The sequence below is a fragment of the Macaca thibetana genome, chromosome 6 (genome assembly GCF_024542745.1).
Source record: "Macaca thibetana thibetana isolate TM-01 chromosome 6, ASM2454274v1, whole genome shotgun sequence".
Lineage (NCBI taxonomy): Eukaryota > Metazoa > Chordata > Mammalia > Primates > Cercopithecidae > Macaca > Macaca thibetana.
In genome coordinates this window covers 54,927,096-54,939,677 of record NC_065583.1, presented here as the reverse complement: position 1 = coordinate 54,939,677, position 12,582 = coordinate 54,927,096, and the positions used below count along the sequence as shown (strand labels likewise).

General features: G+C 44.7%; 1 pseudogene; it reads right to left on the bottom strand.

Moving 5' to 3' along the window:
• Positions 1 to 9,496: 9,496 nt before the first annotated feature.
• On the bottom strand, positions 9,497 to 10,024 carry LOC126956419 (bolA-like protein 3; annotated as a pseudogene).
• Between the last annotated feature and the right edge of the window lie 2,558 nt (positions 10,025 to 12,582).

Here is a 12,582-nt window from a genome sequence, read left to right as displayed (position 1 = left end):
CAGATATCTTGCACTCCAGGAGCTCTTTACCATGATTTACTGATAGAAGCCTGCCTCTCAGAAAACATCTTTTTCTTCTTTTTAGAATGTGGGAACATGTGTGTGATAGAATACTGAATAAGTTGAGATTTACCTAGTTTTGTGGACAAAAATAACGTATATAACCAGAAAACAAAGTCAGTGCATCCAAATATTTCCGGTATTATTTCTGCTTGGTGGAGTTATGGATGATTCTTATTTACATCCTTATACCTTTAAAAATTATCAACAGCATGGCTGGGCTGGGCAATAGCTCACACCTGTAATCCCAACACTTTGGGAGGCTAAAGCAAGGGGATTGCTCGAGCCCAGGAGTTTGAGATTAACCTGGGTAACATAACAAAACTCTGTCTCTACAACAAATACAAAAATTAGCTGGGTGTGGTAGTGCACTCCTGTCGTCCCAGCTACTCCAGAGGCTGCGGTGGGAGGATCACTGAAGCCTGAGAGGTCGAGGCTACAGTGAGCCGTGATTGCACCACCGCACTCCAGCCTGGGTGACAGAGTAAGTCCTTGCCTCAAAAAAAAAAAAAAAAGAAAGAAAGAAAGAAAAAAAGAAAAGAATAATTATCTGCAGCAGATGTATTTCATCAGAAAAGAAGGAACCATTTTTGCTTTGCACACACTGCTCCTCATGTGGAATGCACTCTCCCTCTGTTCTGTCAGAGTTTCAAATCCAAGATAAATGTCAAGTCTTCTTGAAATCTGTTTCTTCGTCTATTTTCTCCTTAACCTGACTTTTCCACCCTGATTTCCAAATTCATTATTTGCCTAATACTTCTGCTTCCTGACCAGAAGAGGTCAGTGTTGTGTCGCTTAAGAAAAAACAAAGCCTTTCTGATAAATTGTTTTGGGGTTTTTGTTTGTTTTGTTTTGCTCTTTTTTACTAAGGGAAAACTTTTTCTTTAGAAATATGATATTATATTTCCTAGAGATATTATGGTATTATAGAAATCAGACATAAACATCTATCAGTGCCTCTGTAACTAACAAGATTTCAAGTGGAGTATCTTATCAACAAATGGGAACTTACACATTTTGGACTATTCTCATTAGTACCTAGCACTTTACTGAGCCACAGAGAATTTTATCTGATATGTAAAAATTTGAAAGTAGAAAAAGAGAAAACAAGAGAGATGTATATTTAAACAGGAAAACCAAACTTTTCCAGGGACAAACTAAAAACCATTAGTACAGTACTTCAAAGCATCAACTTGGGAGTTAGACCAACTAGGATTTGAGGTTTTTTGTGTTTGTTGTTTTTGTTTGTTTGTTTGTTTGTTTTTCAGAGGGAATCTTGCTCTGTCAGCCAGGCTGGAGTGCAGTGGTGCGATCTCAGCTCACTACAACCTCTGCCTCCCGAGTTCAGGTGATTCTCCTGCCTCAGTCTCCCAAGTAGCTGAGTTTGCAGGTGTGCACCACCACGCCCAGCTAATTTATTTTGTATTTTCAGTAGAGACAGGATTTCATCATGTTGACCAGGCTGGTCTCAAACTCCTGGCCTCAGGTGATCTGCCTGCCTTGGCCTCCCAAAGTGTTAGGATTACAGGCGTGAGTCACCACACCTGGCCAGTATTTGAGTTTTGACTCCATCACTTACTGTGCAACTTTAAGCATGCTCCATACACCACATGCCTCATCCTCAGTTTCTCATCTTGAAAATGGGGATACTGATAGCTAATTCATAATATTGTTTTTATTTTGTGGTGGTGATGGTGGGTTTTCTGTTTTGTTTTGTTTATTTGAGACAGGGTCTCACTCTGTCCCCCAGGTTGGAGTGCAGTGGTGCGATCTGAGCACACTGCAACCTCCAAGCAGTGACTACAGGCACACACCACCACACCTAGCATAGCTGTTCCTTCTTTAACTTTCACTGTGGGAACTACTCTCCTGGCACCAAGTGTCTTACAATAACCTCTTAGTTCGTCCCCTGCCTCGTCTCTCACCTTTCCCATAAATAAATTGGGACAGTTCTGTAAATTCTGTATGCTGCTACTAGGATGATGTAGTCACCTGTGGTCCCTTCATCTTCCTGTTCAAAAGCCATTCATAGGCCGGGCGCAGTGGCTCACGCCTGTAATCCCAGGACTTTGGGAGGCCGAGTTGGGTGGATCACTTGAGGTCAGGAGTTTGAGACCAGCCTGGCCAACATGGTGAAACCCCGTCTCTATTAAAAATACAAAAAATTAGCCGGGCGTGGTGGTGCGGGCCTGTGGTCCCAGCTGCTCGGGAGGCTGAGGCGCGAGAATTGCTTGAACTCGGGAGATGGAGGTTGCAGTGAGCGGAGATCACCACTGCACTCCAGCTTGGGTGACAGAAGAAGACTGTCAAAAAAAAAAAAAAAAAAAGCCATTCATGAAATGTTCTGTGGATGGATGGTGGTGGTGATTCCACAACAATGCGAATGTACTTAGTGACACTGAACTGTACACTCAAAAATGGGTAAAATGATAAATTTTATGTTATGCATATTTATTACCAAAAACCCATTAATGATTCAAACATCCACAACATAATGCTCTATAGGGACCATCACCATCCAACTCCAGTCAATCTTCATTAGTACAACTGCATCTTACTGTATGATGCTCATGCCACCCCCACCGCCCCCACATATGCTTGCACTCACACTCCTTTCTCGGCAACAACTTCCTTCAAAGTCCTCATACCTAGCCTGTGCTTTGTCTTGGATTTAGCTCTTTTGTTTTTCAGACTTGCTGGATATAACCATATGCTGACCTTCCAGCCATTCAAAGCCCAGTTCAACTGCATTTTGTCCATGAAGTTTTCCCTCTCACATCTGTCATGTTGGAAATAATCCTCTCTTTTGCTGGGCTTCGATAGTGTTTTCTATCACTATTCAGCCTGTACAAATCTGCTTAAGGACTGAGACCGTGCCTTAATCCTCTTGGTATTTCCCTTCACTTTTACCACAGTGCTTCAGACAGAGCAGATCTGCAATGACCACTTATTGAATAGCTGATGTGAAAGACAAAGGCAGCCCGGAAGCTGATGCTGGGATCCGGAAGCTGATGCTGGGATCCCCGTGGAGCTTTGCACCACCCCTGACTCTTAAGGTCCAATCCCCAACCTGTCCGCACAGGCATTTAAAGGGCTTTACATGCTTTGGTGTAACATTTCATTTTGATGGTTTTTGGAAATGTTAGTTTTCCTCTTTCTTCATTTTATTAGTCATTAAATTCTAAATTATGAAATTGTGGGACCAAAATATAATGGGTTTATAGTCAATATTCCTTAGGTTCCCATGGAAAACCTGTAGGAAAGGAATATTCTTTTTTTTTTTTTTTTTTTTTTTTTTTTGAGACAGGGTTTCACTCTGTCAACCAGGCTGGAGTACAGTGATGCAATCTCAGCTCACTGCAATCTCCACCTCCCAGGCTCAAGCGATCCTCCTGCCTCAGCCTCCTGAGTAGCTGGAATTACAGGTGCACGCCACCACCACCCGTCTAATTTTTTGTATTTTTTTAGTAAAGATGGGGTTTCACCATGTTAGGCACACTGGTCTCGAACTCCTGACCTCGAGGCCACCCACCTGGCCTCCCAAAGTGCTGGGATTACAGGCGTGAGCCACCATGCCCAGCCAGGAAAGGAATGTTCTATCTCTCTAACTCCATTTCTTTATTGGGTGTGCTAGCAGCATTTTGCAATTGGATGGCCTAAGGACATGATTTTAAAGATAATGAATTAATCTTGATAAAATTTTAAATGTTAAGCACCATTATCTTCTTCCTTTTTTTTTCTTTTTTTGAGACGGAGTCTTGCTGTCACCAGACTGGAGTGCTGTGGTGCGATCTCAGCTCACTGCAACCTCCAACTCCCTGGTTCAAGCAATTCTCCTGCCTCAGCCTCCCGAATAGATGGGATTACAGGCATGCACCACCACGTCCAGCTAATTTTTGTATTTTCAGTAGACAAGGGGTTCCACCATGTTGGCCAGAATGGTCTTGGTCTCCTGACCTCATGATCTGCCTGCCTCAGCCTCCCAAAGTGCTGGGATTACAGATGCGAGCCACCCCGCCGAGCCTTTTTTTTTTTTTTTTTTTTTTTTTTTGTCAGCCAGGCAGGAGTGGAGTAGAGCAATCACAGCTCACTGCAGCTTTGACCTCCTGGGCTCAAACTGTCCTCCCACCTCAGTTTCCCAAATTGCTGGGACTGCAGACACACACCACAACACCTGGCTAATTTTTGTATTTTTTGTAAAGACATGTTTTTGCCATATTGCCCAGGCAGGTCTTGAATTCCTGAGCTCAAGCAATCCACATGCTTCAGTCTCTCAAAGTGCTGCGATTACAGCTGTGAGCCACCGTGCCCAGCCGTTATCTTCTTAATGAATGATTGCCGAGCAATACTTTATCTTCCAGGAAAATAACCATGGAAAAATGCATGGATGTCCCTTGTGTAACTTTGCCTCCATTGTTGCCAGGAGTTAACATTATGTTAACATCTCCATTATAGAGATGCATCTTCACCTATAATCCCAGCAATTTGGGAGGCTGAAGTGGGAGAATCTCTTGAGCCCAGAGTTCGAGACCATCCTGGGCAACATGGTGAAACCCCGTCTCTAACCAAAACCCAAACCGGAAAACAAAAACAAAAACAAAAACAAAAAATCCACCCACACAAATTAACCTGGTGTGGTGGCATGCACCTGTACTTCCAGCTACTTGGGAGACTGAGGTAGGAAGGTAGCTTGAGCCAAGGAGTTGGAGGCTGCAGTGAGCCATAATTGCACCACTGCACTCCAGCCTGGGTGACAGAGTAAGACACTGTCCCCCCAGACTCCTCCCAAAAAACAGATGAATCTTCGTTGTAAATGATTTGTCAGTGTTAACAATGAACTCTGGACTTCTTAGCTATTTTTACTAGCTTAGCCATTTTACTTGGCCATTTTAACTAGGAGAAAAGTTTAACTCTTTCTTTCCTTTTTTTTTTTTAACCTTTTTTTCTTTTTTTTTCAACTTCTTTTCTTTTTTTCTTATTTTTGGAGAAAAGTCTCTTAAAAAACAAGAAAACAAAAACACAAAGAAAGAGCTTTGAACCTACTTGAGGACTGAGCTCCCGGTCTAATATAAATATACATTTTCTATTTCAGAAAATAGCATTCTTAGACCAGGCACAGTGACTCATGCCTGTAATCCCAGCACTTTGGGAGGCTGAGGTGGGTGGATCTCCTGAGGTCAGGAGTTCGAGACCAGCCTGGCCAACATGGTGAAACCCCATCTCTACTAAAAACACAAAAACTAGCCAAGTGTGGTGGCATGGGCCTGGAATCCCAGCTACTTGGGAGGCTGAGGCAGGAGAATCCCTTGAACCTGGGAGGCAGAAGTTGCCGTGAGCCGAGATTGCACCATTGCACTCCAGCCTGGGCGACAAAAGCCAAACTCTTGTCTTAAAAAAAAAAAAAAAAATAGCCAGGCACGGTGGCAGGCCCCTGTAATTCCAGCTACTTGGGAGGCTGAGGCAGGAGAATCGCTTGAACCCGGGACGCGGAGGTTGCAGTGAGCCGAGATCGCACCACTGCATCTAGCCTGGGTGATGGAGTGAGACCCTGTCTAAAAAAAAAAGAAGTTGGCTGGGCGCGGTGGCTCAAGCCTGTAATCCCAGCACTTTGGGAGGCCGAGACGGGCGGATCACGAGGTCAGGAGATCGAGACCATGCTGGTTAACACGGTGAAACCCCGTCTCTACTAAAAAATACAAAAAATTAGCCGGGTGAGGTGGCAGGCGCCTGTAGTCCCAGCTACTCGGGAGGCTGAGGCAGGAGAATGGCGTGAACCCGGGAGGCGGAGCTTGCAGTGAGCTGAGATCCGGCCACTGCACTCCAGCCTGGGTGACAGCGCGAGACTCCGTCTCAAAAAAAAAAAAAAAAAAAAAAAAAGAAGTTGCCTTTCCTTTAGGTGGAGGTGGTGCTGCACACCTGTAATCCTCGCTACTCAGGAAGCTGAGGCAGAAGAATTCCTTGAACCCAGGAGGTGGAGGTTGCAGTGAGCCAAGATTGCGTCACTGCATCCCAGCCTAGGTGACAGAGCAAGACCCTGTCTCAATCAATCAATCAATCGATCAATCAATAAAAAGAAATTGCATTTCCGTTTGTTCCTAAGCAGATAGCTACAGATAAAAGGTTAAATCTCTCTGTAGGTAGCTACTCTGTGTTCACCTTCTTTTATGTAAAGTGCTGATTTATGATTTACTTAGAGCAAGATGAATACATAATTGACTATTACCCTCCCTGCTCCTTTTCTCCTGCAACATGTGGATTACCACACACTTCCTCTTTCCCCTCCAGCCCATTTTTCCCCTTTAAATATTGAAGCCCTCAAAATCATCTTTGGAGAAAGGCACAGACCACAGACTGTTTCTGTGATTTCATGTTTATTTCTTCCAGGCCTGTCCTTAACCTTGACAAAATAAACTTCTAAATTGATTGAGACCTGTCTCAGATACTTTTTGTTTACAGTAGTCACAGTCACAGCCCACATAGCTGAGGCAGAGTTAAAGAAATTGGATCACGGGTAAATGACTTTCATTTCCTATAAGCAAGGTCAATGATGTTGCTATTTCACTAGTACAGGCTGCTTCTGACCAGTGTTCATTCTGATTGATGAATACTAGTGCTGAACAGCGTGTCAATGATTTTGATTACTGCTCCTTTCTGAAAGCTTTTAGGCCTAGCTTTTGAAAACAGAGTGATCTAGAAACAGAGAGAAGAGTCATTCTCCACCACCAAATACAGAGTGCTGAGTCCTCAGTACTGAACCCAAAGGCTGGTAGGTCATAGAGAGTATATCCTGAGTCAATAGAGGCAACTGTTTTTGTTTTTGAAACAGAGTCTCTCTCTGTCACCCAGGCTGGAGTGCAGTGGCATGATATCGGCTCACTGCAGCCTCTGCCTCCCAGGTTCAAGCGATTCTCGTGCCTCAGCCCCACAAGTAGCTGCAATTACAGGCGTGCGCCACCACACCCGGCTAATTTTTGTATTTTTAGCAGAAATGGGGTTTCACTATGTTGGCCAGGCTGGTCTCGAATTCCTGGAGTCAAATTCCAGCCCTGTCCTCCCAAAGTGCTGGGATTTCAGACGTGAGCCACCATGCCTGGCCGAGGCAACCGTTATACAAATACTTTAAGGTTAGCGAAAAGACTGTTTAGACTTCATGCAAAAGCACTAACCATAAAGAAAAGATTGAAAATTTGAAGTTCATTAAAATTAAAAACTTATCTTCATCATAAGATTCCATTAAAGGAGTGAAAGAAGGCGATAGACTGATAGAAGACATGTGAAATACATAAATCTAAAGTCTCCCATTCAGAATATATAAAACACCCCTTTAAATCAATAAGAAAAAATAAGCAATCCAATTGTTTTTTGTTTTTTTTTTTTTGGAAATGGGGTCTCACTCTGTTGCCCACGCTGGAGTGCAGTGGCACAATCTTGGCTCACTGCAAACTCTACCTCCCAGGTTCAACCGATTCTCCCATTTCAGCCTCCTGATTAGCTGGGACTACAGGCGTGTGCCACCACGCTCAGCTAATTTTTGTTGTTTTGTTTTGTTTTGTTTTGTTTCTTTGAAATGGACTCTCACTCTGTCACCCAGGCTGGAGTGTGCAGTGGCACGATCTCGGCTCACTGCAACCCCTGCCTCGAAGGTTCAAGTGATTTTTCTGCCTCAGCCTCCAGAGTAGCTGGGATTACAGGTGCACACCACCACATCCAGCCTAATTTTTTTTATTTTTTATTTTTTATTTTTAGTAGAGACAGGGTTTCACCATGTTGACCAGGCTTGTCTCGAACTCCTGATCTCAAGTGATCCACCCGCCTCAGCGTCCCAAAGTGCTGGGATTACAGGCGTGAGCCACCACGCCTGGCCTAATTTTTGTATTTTTCTGATAAAGATAGGATTTTGCCATGTTGGCCAGGCTCCAATCTTTCAAATGGGAAACAGACAAACAGGCATTTAACAAAAGAGAGCATCCTCTTTGTTCTCTGGCAGTGTGAGGGAAAAAGCATGCCCCTTTATTTTCTCTAGGGACTTCTTGTCTCCTACGGATAGGCCTTAGACAAATTACACACACACACACACACACACACACACACACACACACACACCAAGCACAGATGAGCAATAATTCTCAGCGATGATGAAGTTCAAATCCAAACTAAGAACAACAAACATTTTCCCAAACACAAAAATAATTTTCTAAGATGACTCCTGCACACAATGAAGAAAATAATTTGGGCTCTCCAGATCTTTGCACCAACAAGAAAATTCTTTGAGATGCTTTACTTAGCAAAACAAACCAGCCATTTATACCTAGTCTCTACCATCAGCAGCATGAAGAATTAGCAAAGGCTTTGAAATCAGTTTTCTTTTTTTTTTTTCCTAAAGATCACCAGGAGGAGAAAAAGGTACTGTCCTCTGTCTGGAGTGTTTGGAATTTTTTTAACTCTCTCTCTCCCGCAGACCCCCACCCACCCCCTCCACACACACACACACACACACACACACACACACACACACACACTTTTTTCCTTTAATACTTTTTTTTTCTTTTTGAGACGGAGTCTCACTCTATTGCCCAAGCTGGAGTGCAGTGGTGTGATCTCAGCTCACTGCAACCTCCGCCTCCCAGGTTCAAGTGATTCTTCTGCCTCAGCCTCCCGAGTAGCTGGGACTACAGGCACAAGCCACCATACCTGGCTAATTTTTTTTTATTTTTAGTAGAGATGGGGTTTCACCGTGTTAGCAAGGATGGTCTTGAACTCCCAACCTCAGGTGATCCACCCGCCTCGGCCTCCCAAAGTGCTGGGATTATAGGCATGAGCCACTGCACCCTGTCTTTTTTTTTTGAGATGGAGTCTCCCTCTGTCACCCAGGCTGGAGTGCAATGGCACGACCTCGGCTCACTGCAACCTCCATCTCCCGAGCTCAAGCGATTTTCCTGCCTTAGCCTTCTGAATAGCTGGGACTACAGGTGCGCACCACCATACCCAGCTAATTTTGTACTTTTAGTAGAAATGGGGTTTTGCCATGTTGGTCAAGCTGGTCTCGAATTCCTGACCTCAGGTGATCTGCCCACCTTGGCCTCCCAAAGTGCTGGGATTACAGGCATGAGCCACCATGCCTGGCCTCTCTGGCCACTTCTGATCTGTTCTTAGTTACTGTAATTTTGCCACTTCAGAAATGTAATATGAAATCATAAGGCATATAACCTTTGAGACTGGGTTTTCTCACTCAGCATAATGTACTTTTAATTAATTAATTAATTAATTTTTTGAGACAGAGTCTTGCTCCATTAACCAGGCTGGAGTGCAGTGGCACAATCTCAGCTCACTGCAACCTCTGCATCCCGGCTCAAGCAATTGTCCTGCCTCACCTCTCAAGTAGCGGGGACTACAGGTATGTGCTACAACACTCAGCTAATTTTTTGTATTTTTTTCAGTTGTTTGTTTCCTTTAATTAACATCTAAATAGGTTATACATCTTTTATAATTATAATATGGAAATGTATATGAGCAAAATATATAAATTTTTTGGTGAATGCTTAGGGAAGAATGAGGTCAGTCAAGTTCACCCAAGGTCTTAAGCAGCAGCATCTGTGCAGCCAGGGCGTGGTCAGAGTTTGGGGACAGAGGTAAATATCCGCAATTCATGCATCCTTTTGATTTCTTCTTTTAGTGCCTGATTAACCATCTGGTGTTGCTGGGCAGTTCTCTTCTCCTTAATTCTTCTGATTCAATTTTAATTTCATCCATCGTCCCACAACTCCTGAAATGTCAGTGACTTTGACAGCTGTAGCTCACGGAAACTTTGAGAATTTGGGTCACTCTGAGCTCCCCCTCAGTCTGGGTGGCAAACATCCGGTGGTGAAGTGGAAGCCCGCGGATCCAGCGGAGCAGAGGCGCTGCTGCGGCCAGGCTCCGGGCCGCCATGCCTGGCCGACGGGACCTGCTGCCCGAGGTCACTGTATGCCCCTAATTTTTTGTATTTGTAGTAGAGACGGGGTTTCACCATGTTGGCCAGGCTGCTCTCAAACTCCCGGCCTCAGGTAATCCACCCACCTCGGCCTCCCAAAGTGCTGGGATTACAAGTGTGAGCCACCGTTCCCGGCCAGACCAGCAGCCCTTTGCCACATTGTAACCCTGTGAGTTTGTTTTCATTAAATCGTTTCTCTTTTCTATATTTATGAGTCATTTTCCTAAAGATTTGGGGCCTTATATCTTCAAAATGATAACCTCCTTCCTTCCTTCCCTCCCTCCTCCCTCCCTCCCTCCCCTCCCTCCCTCCCTCCCTTCCTTCCTTCCCTCCCTCCCTCCCTCCCTCCCTCCCTCCCTCCTTCCTTCCTTCCTTCCTTCCTTCCTTCCTTCCTTCCTTCCTTCCTTCCTTTCTTTTTGAGATACAGTGTCACTCTGTTGCCCAGGCTGGAGTACAATGGCAGGACCTCAGCTCACTGCAACCTCTGCCTTCTGGGTTCAAGTGATTCTCCTGCCTCAGCTTCCCAAGTAGCTGAGATAACAGGCATCTGCCACCATGCCCGGCTAATTTTTTATATTTTTAATAGAGATGGGGTTTCACCATGCTGGCCAGGCTGGTCTCGAACTCCCAACCTCAGGCAATCCACTCGCCTCGGCCTACCAAAGTGCTGGGATTACAGGCATGAGCCAGCGCACCTGGCCTTTCTCTCTCTCTCTCTCTTTCTTTTTTTTTTTTTTTTTTTCCGAAGTCTCGCTCTGTTACCCAGGCTGGAATGCAGTGGTGCCATCTTGACTCACTGCAACCTCTGCCTCCTGGGTTCTAGCAATACTCCTGCCTCAGCCTCCCAAGTAACTGGAACTATAGGCACCCGCCACCATGCCCAGCGAATTTTTGTATTTTTAGTAGAGACGGGGTTTCACCATGTTGGCCAGGATGGTCTTGGCCCGCCTCAAAGTGCTAGGATTACAGGCATGAGCCACTGCGCCCGGCCTTCTTTCTTTCTTTCTTCCTTTGTTTTCTTTCTCTCTTTCTTTCTTTCTTTTTCCTTCCTTCCTTCCTTCTTCCTTTCTTTTTCTTTCTTTCTTTCTTTCTGTCTCTCTCTTTCTTTCTTTCTTTCTTTCTTTCTTTCTTTCTTTCTTTCTTTCTTTCTTTCCTTTTGGGTCAGGATTATAAAGGTGTTCATCCTTTGATCTTTCTGGGGAGTTGAAGAATTATTTTCAAGTACAGGAAGGTTCGTTGTCATTCTGGTACTGGAAGACAAAGATGATGCTTGTGTCATAGTGTTTTCAAGCAATCGCTTGTGCATTTTATCCTAAGTATTTACAGGCAAGAAGTCTTTGACTGGTGCTGTCAGAGGAGAGAGAAGTTTTTGTGAGCCAAGGGTCAGAGTGGGTTCCAAGAGGGCACAGGATTTGAGGAGATGAGAGCTGGGCATGGTGGCATAGGCCTGTAGTTCCAGCTACTCAGAAGGCCAAAGCGGGAGGATCGCTTGAGTCCAGGTGTTCAAGGCCAACCTGGGCAACATAGTGAAAACCCATCTCTGTTAAAAAGAAAAGGATTTGAGGAAATTAAAACTGCAGTGGACTTTCTACATGAGGAAAAATTACGAATAGAGGCAATGAGGAAGTAAAAAAAAAACCCACTGTATTTATGGGAAGGTGAAAACCTCCTGGGTAGGCCGGGCGCGGCGGCTCGCGCCTGTAATCCCAGCACTTTGGGAGGCCGAGATGGGCGGATCACGAGGTCAGGAGATCAAGACCATCCTGGCTAACACGGTGAAACCCCGTCTCTATTAAGAAATACAAAAAACTAGCCGGGCGAGGTGGCGGATGCCTGTAGTCCCAGCTACTCGGGAGGCTGAGGCAGGAGAATGGCGTGAACCCGGGAGGCGGAGCTTGCAGTGAGCTGAGATCGCGCCACTGCACTCCAGCCTGGGTGACAGAGCGAGACTCCGTCTCAAAAAAAAAAAAAAAAAAAAAAAAAAAAGAAATGTGATCTATCCTGTAAAAAACTTTAAATCCCCAAACAAGTGATTGACACAGATTACTGTGGATTAGAGGGGACGTTCATGATCAGAACAGGATTTGACAAAAATTAATCTGGCAATACCTCAAAGGATGAATTGGAGACAAAGAGACAGCGACATTTGTTTGGAAACATATCCAGGTGAGAAGTGCCAGATTCACATCAAAGCTGCGTTAATGGAGAAAAAGGGGCTGCTCGCGACATTTTATGTTGGAGTGAATGAAGTGCACAGTGGAGAACTGGGCACATGGACACAGCTTTGACCCACAGTGGAAGAGGTGAATTGCACTTGGGAGTTATCTTTATAAAGGAGATCAGGAAGGCAGTATTAAAGAGAGTTATTTTAACCTCAAAAAAAAAAAAAAAAAGGAATAAAACAGTTTTCTAGAAAGACAGATGGTGATACAGAAAGGAAAAAAAAAAATTGGCCAGGCACAGTGGCTCACACCTGCAATCCCAGCACTTTGGGAGGCCGAGGCAGGTGGATTACCTGAGGTCAAGACTTCGAGACCAGCCTAGCCAACATG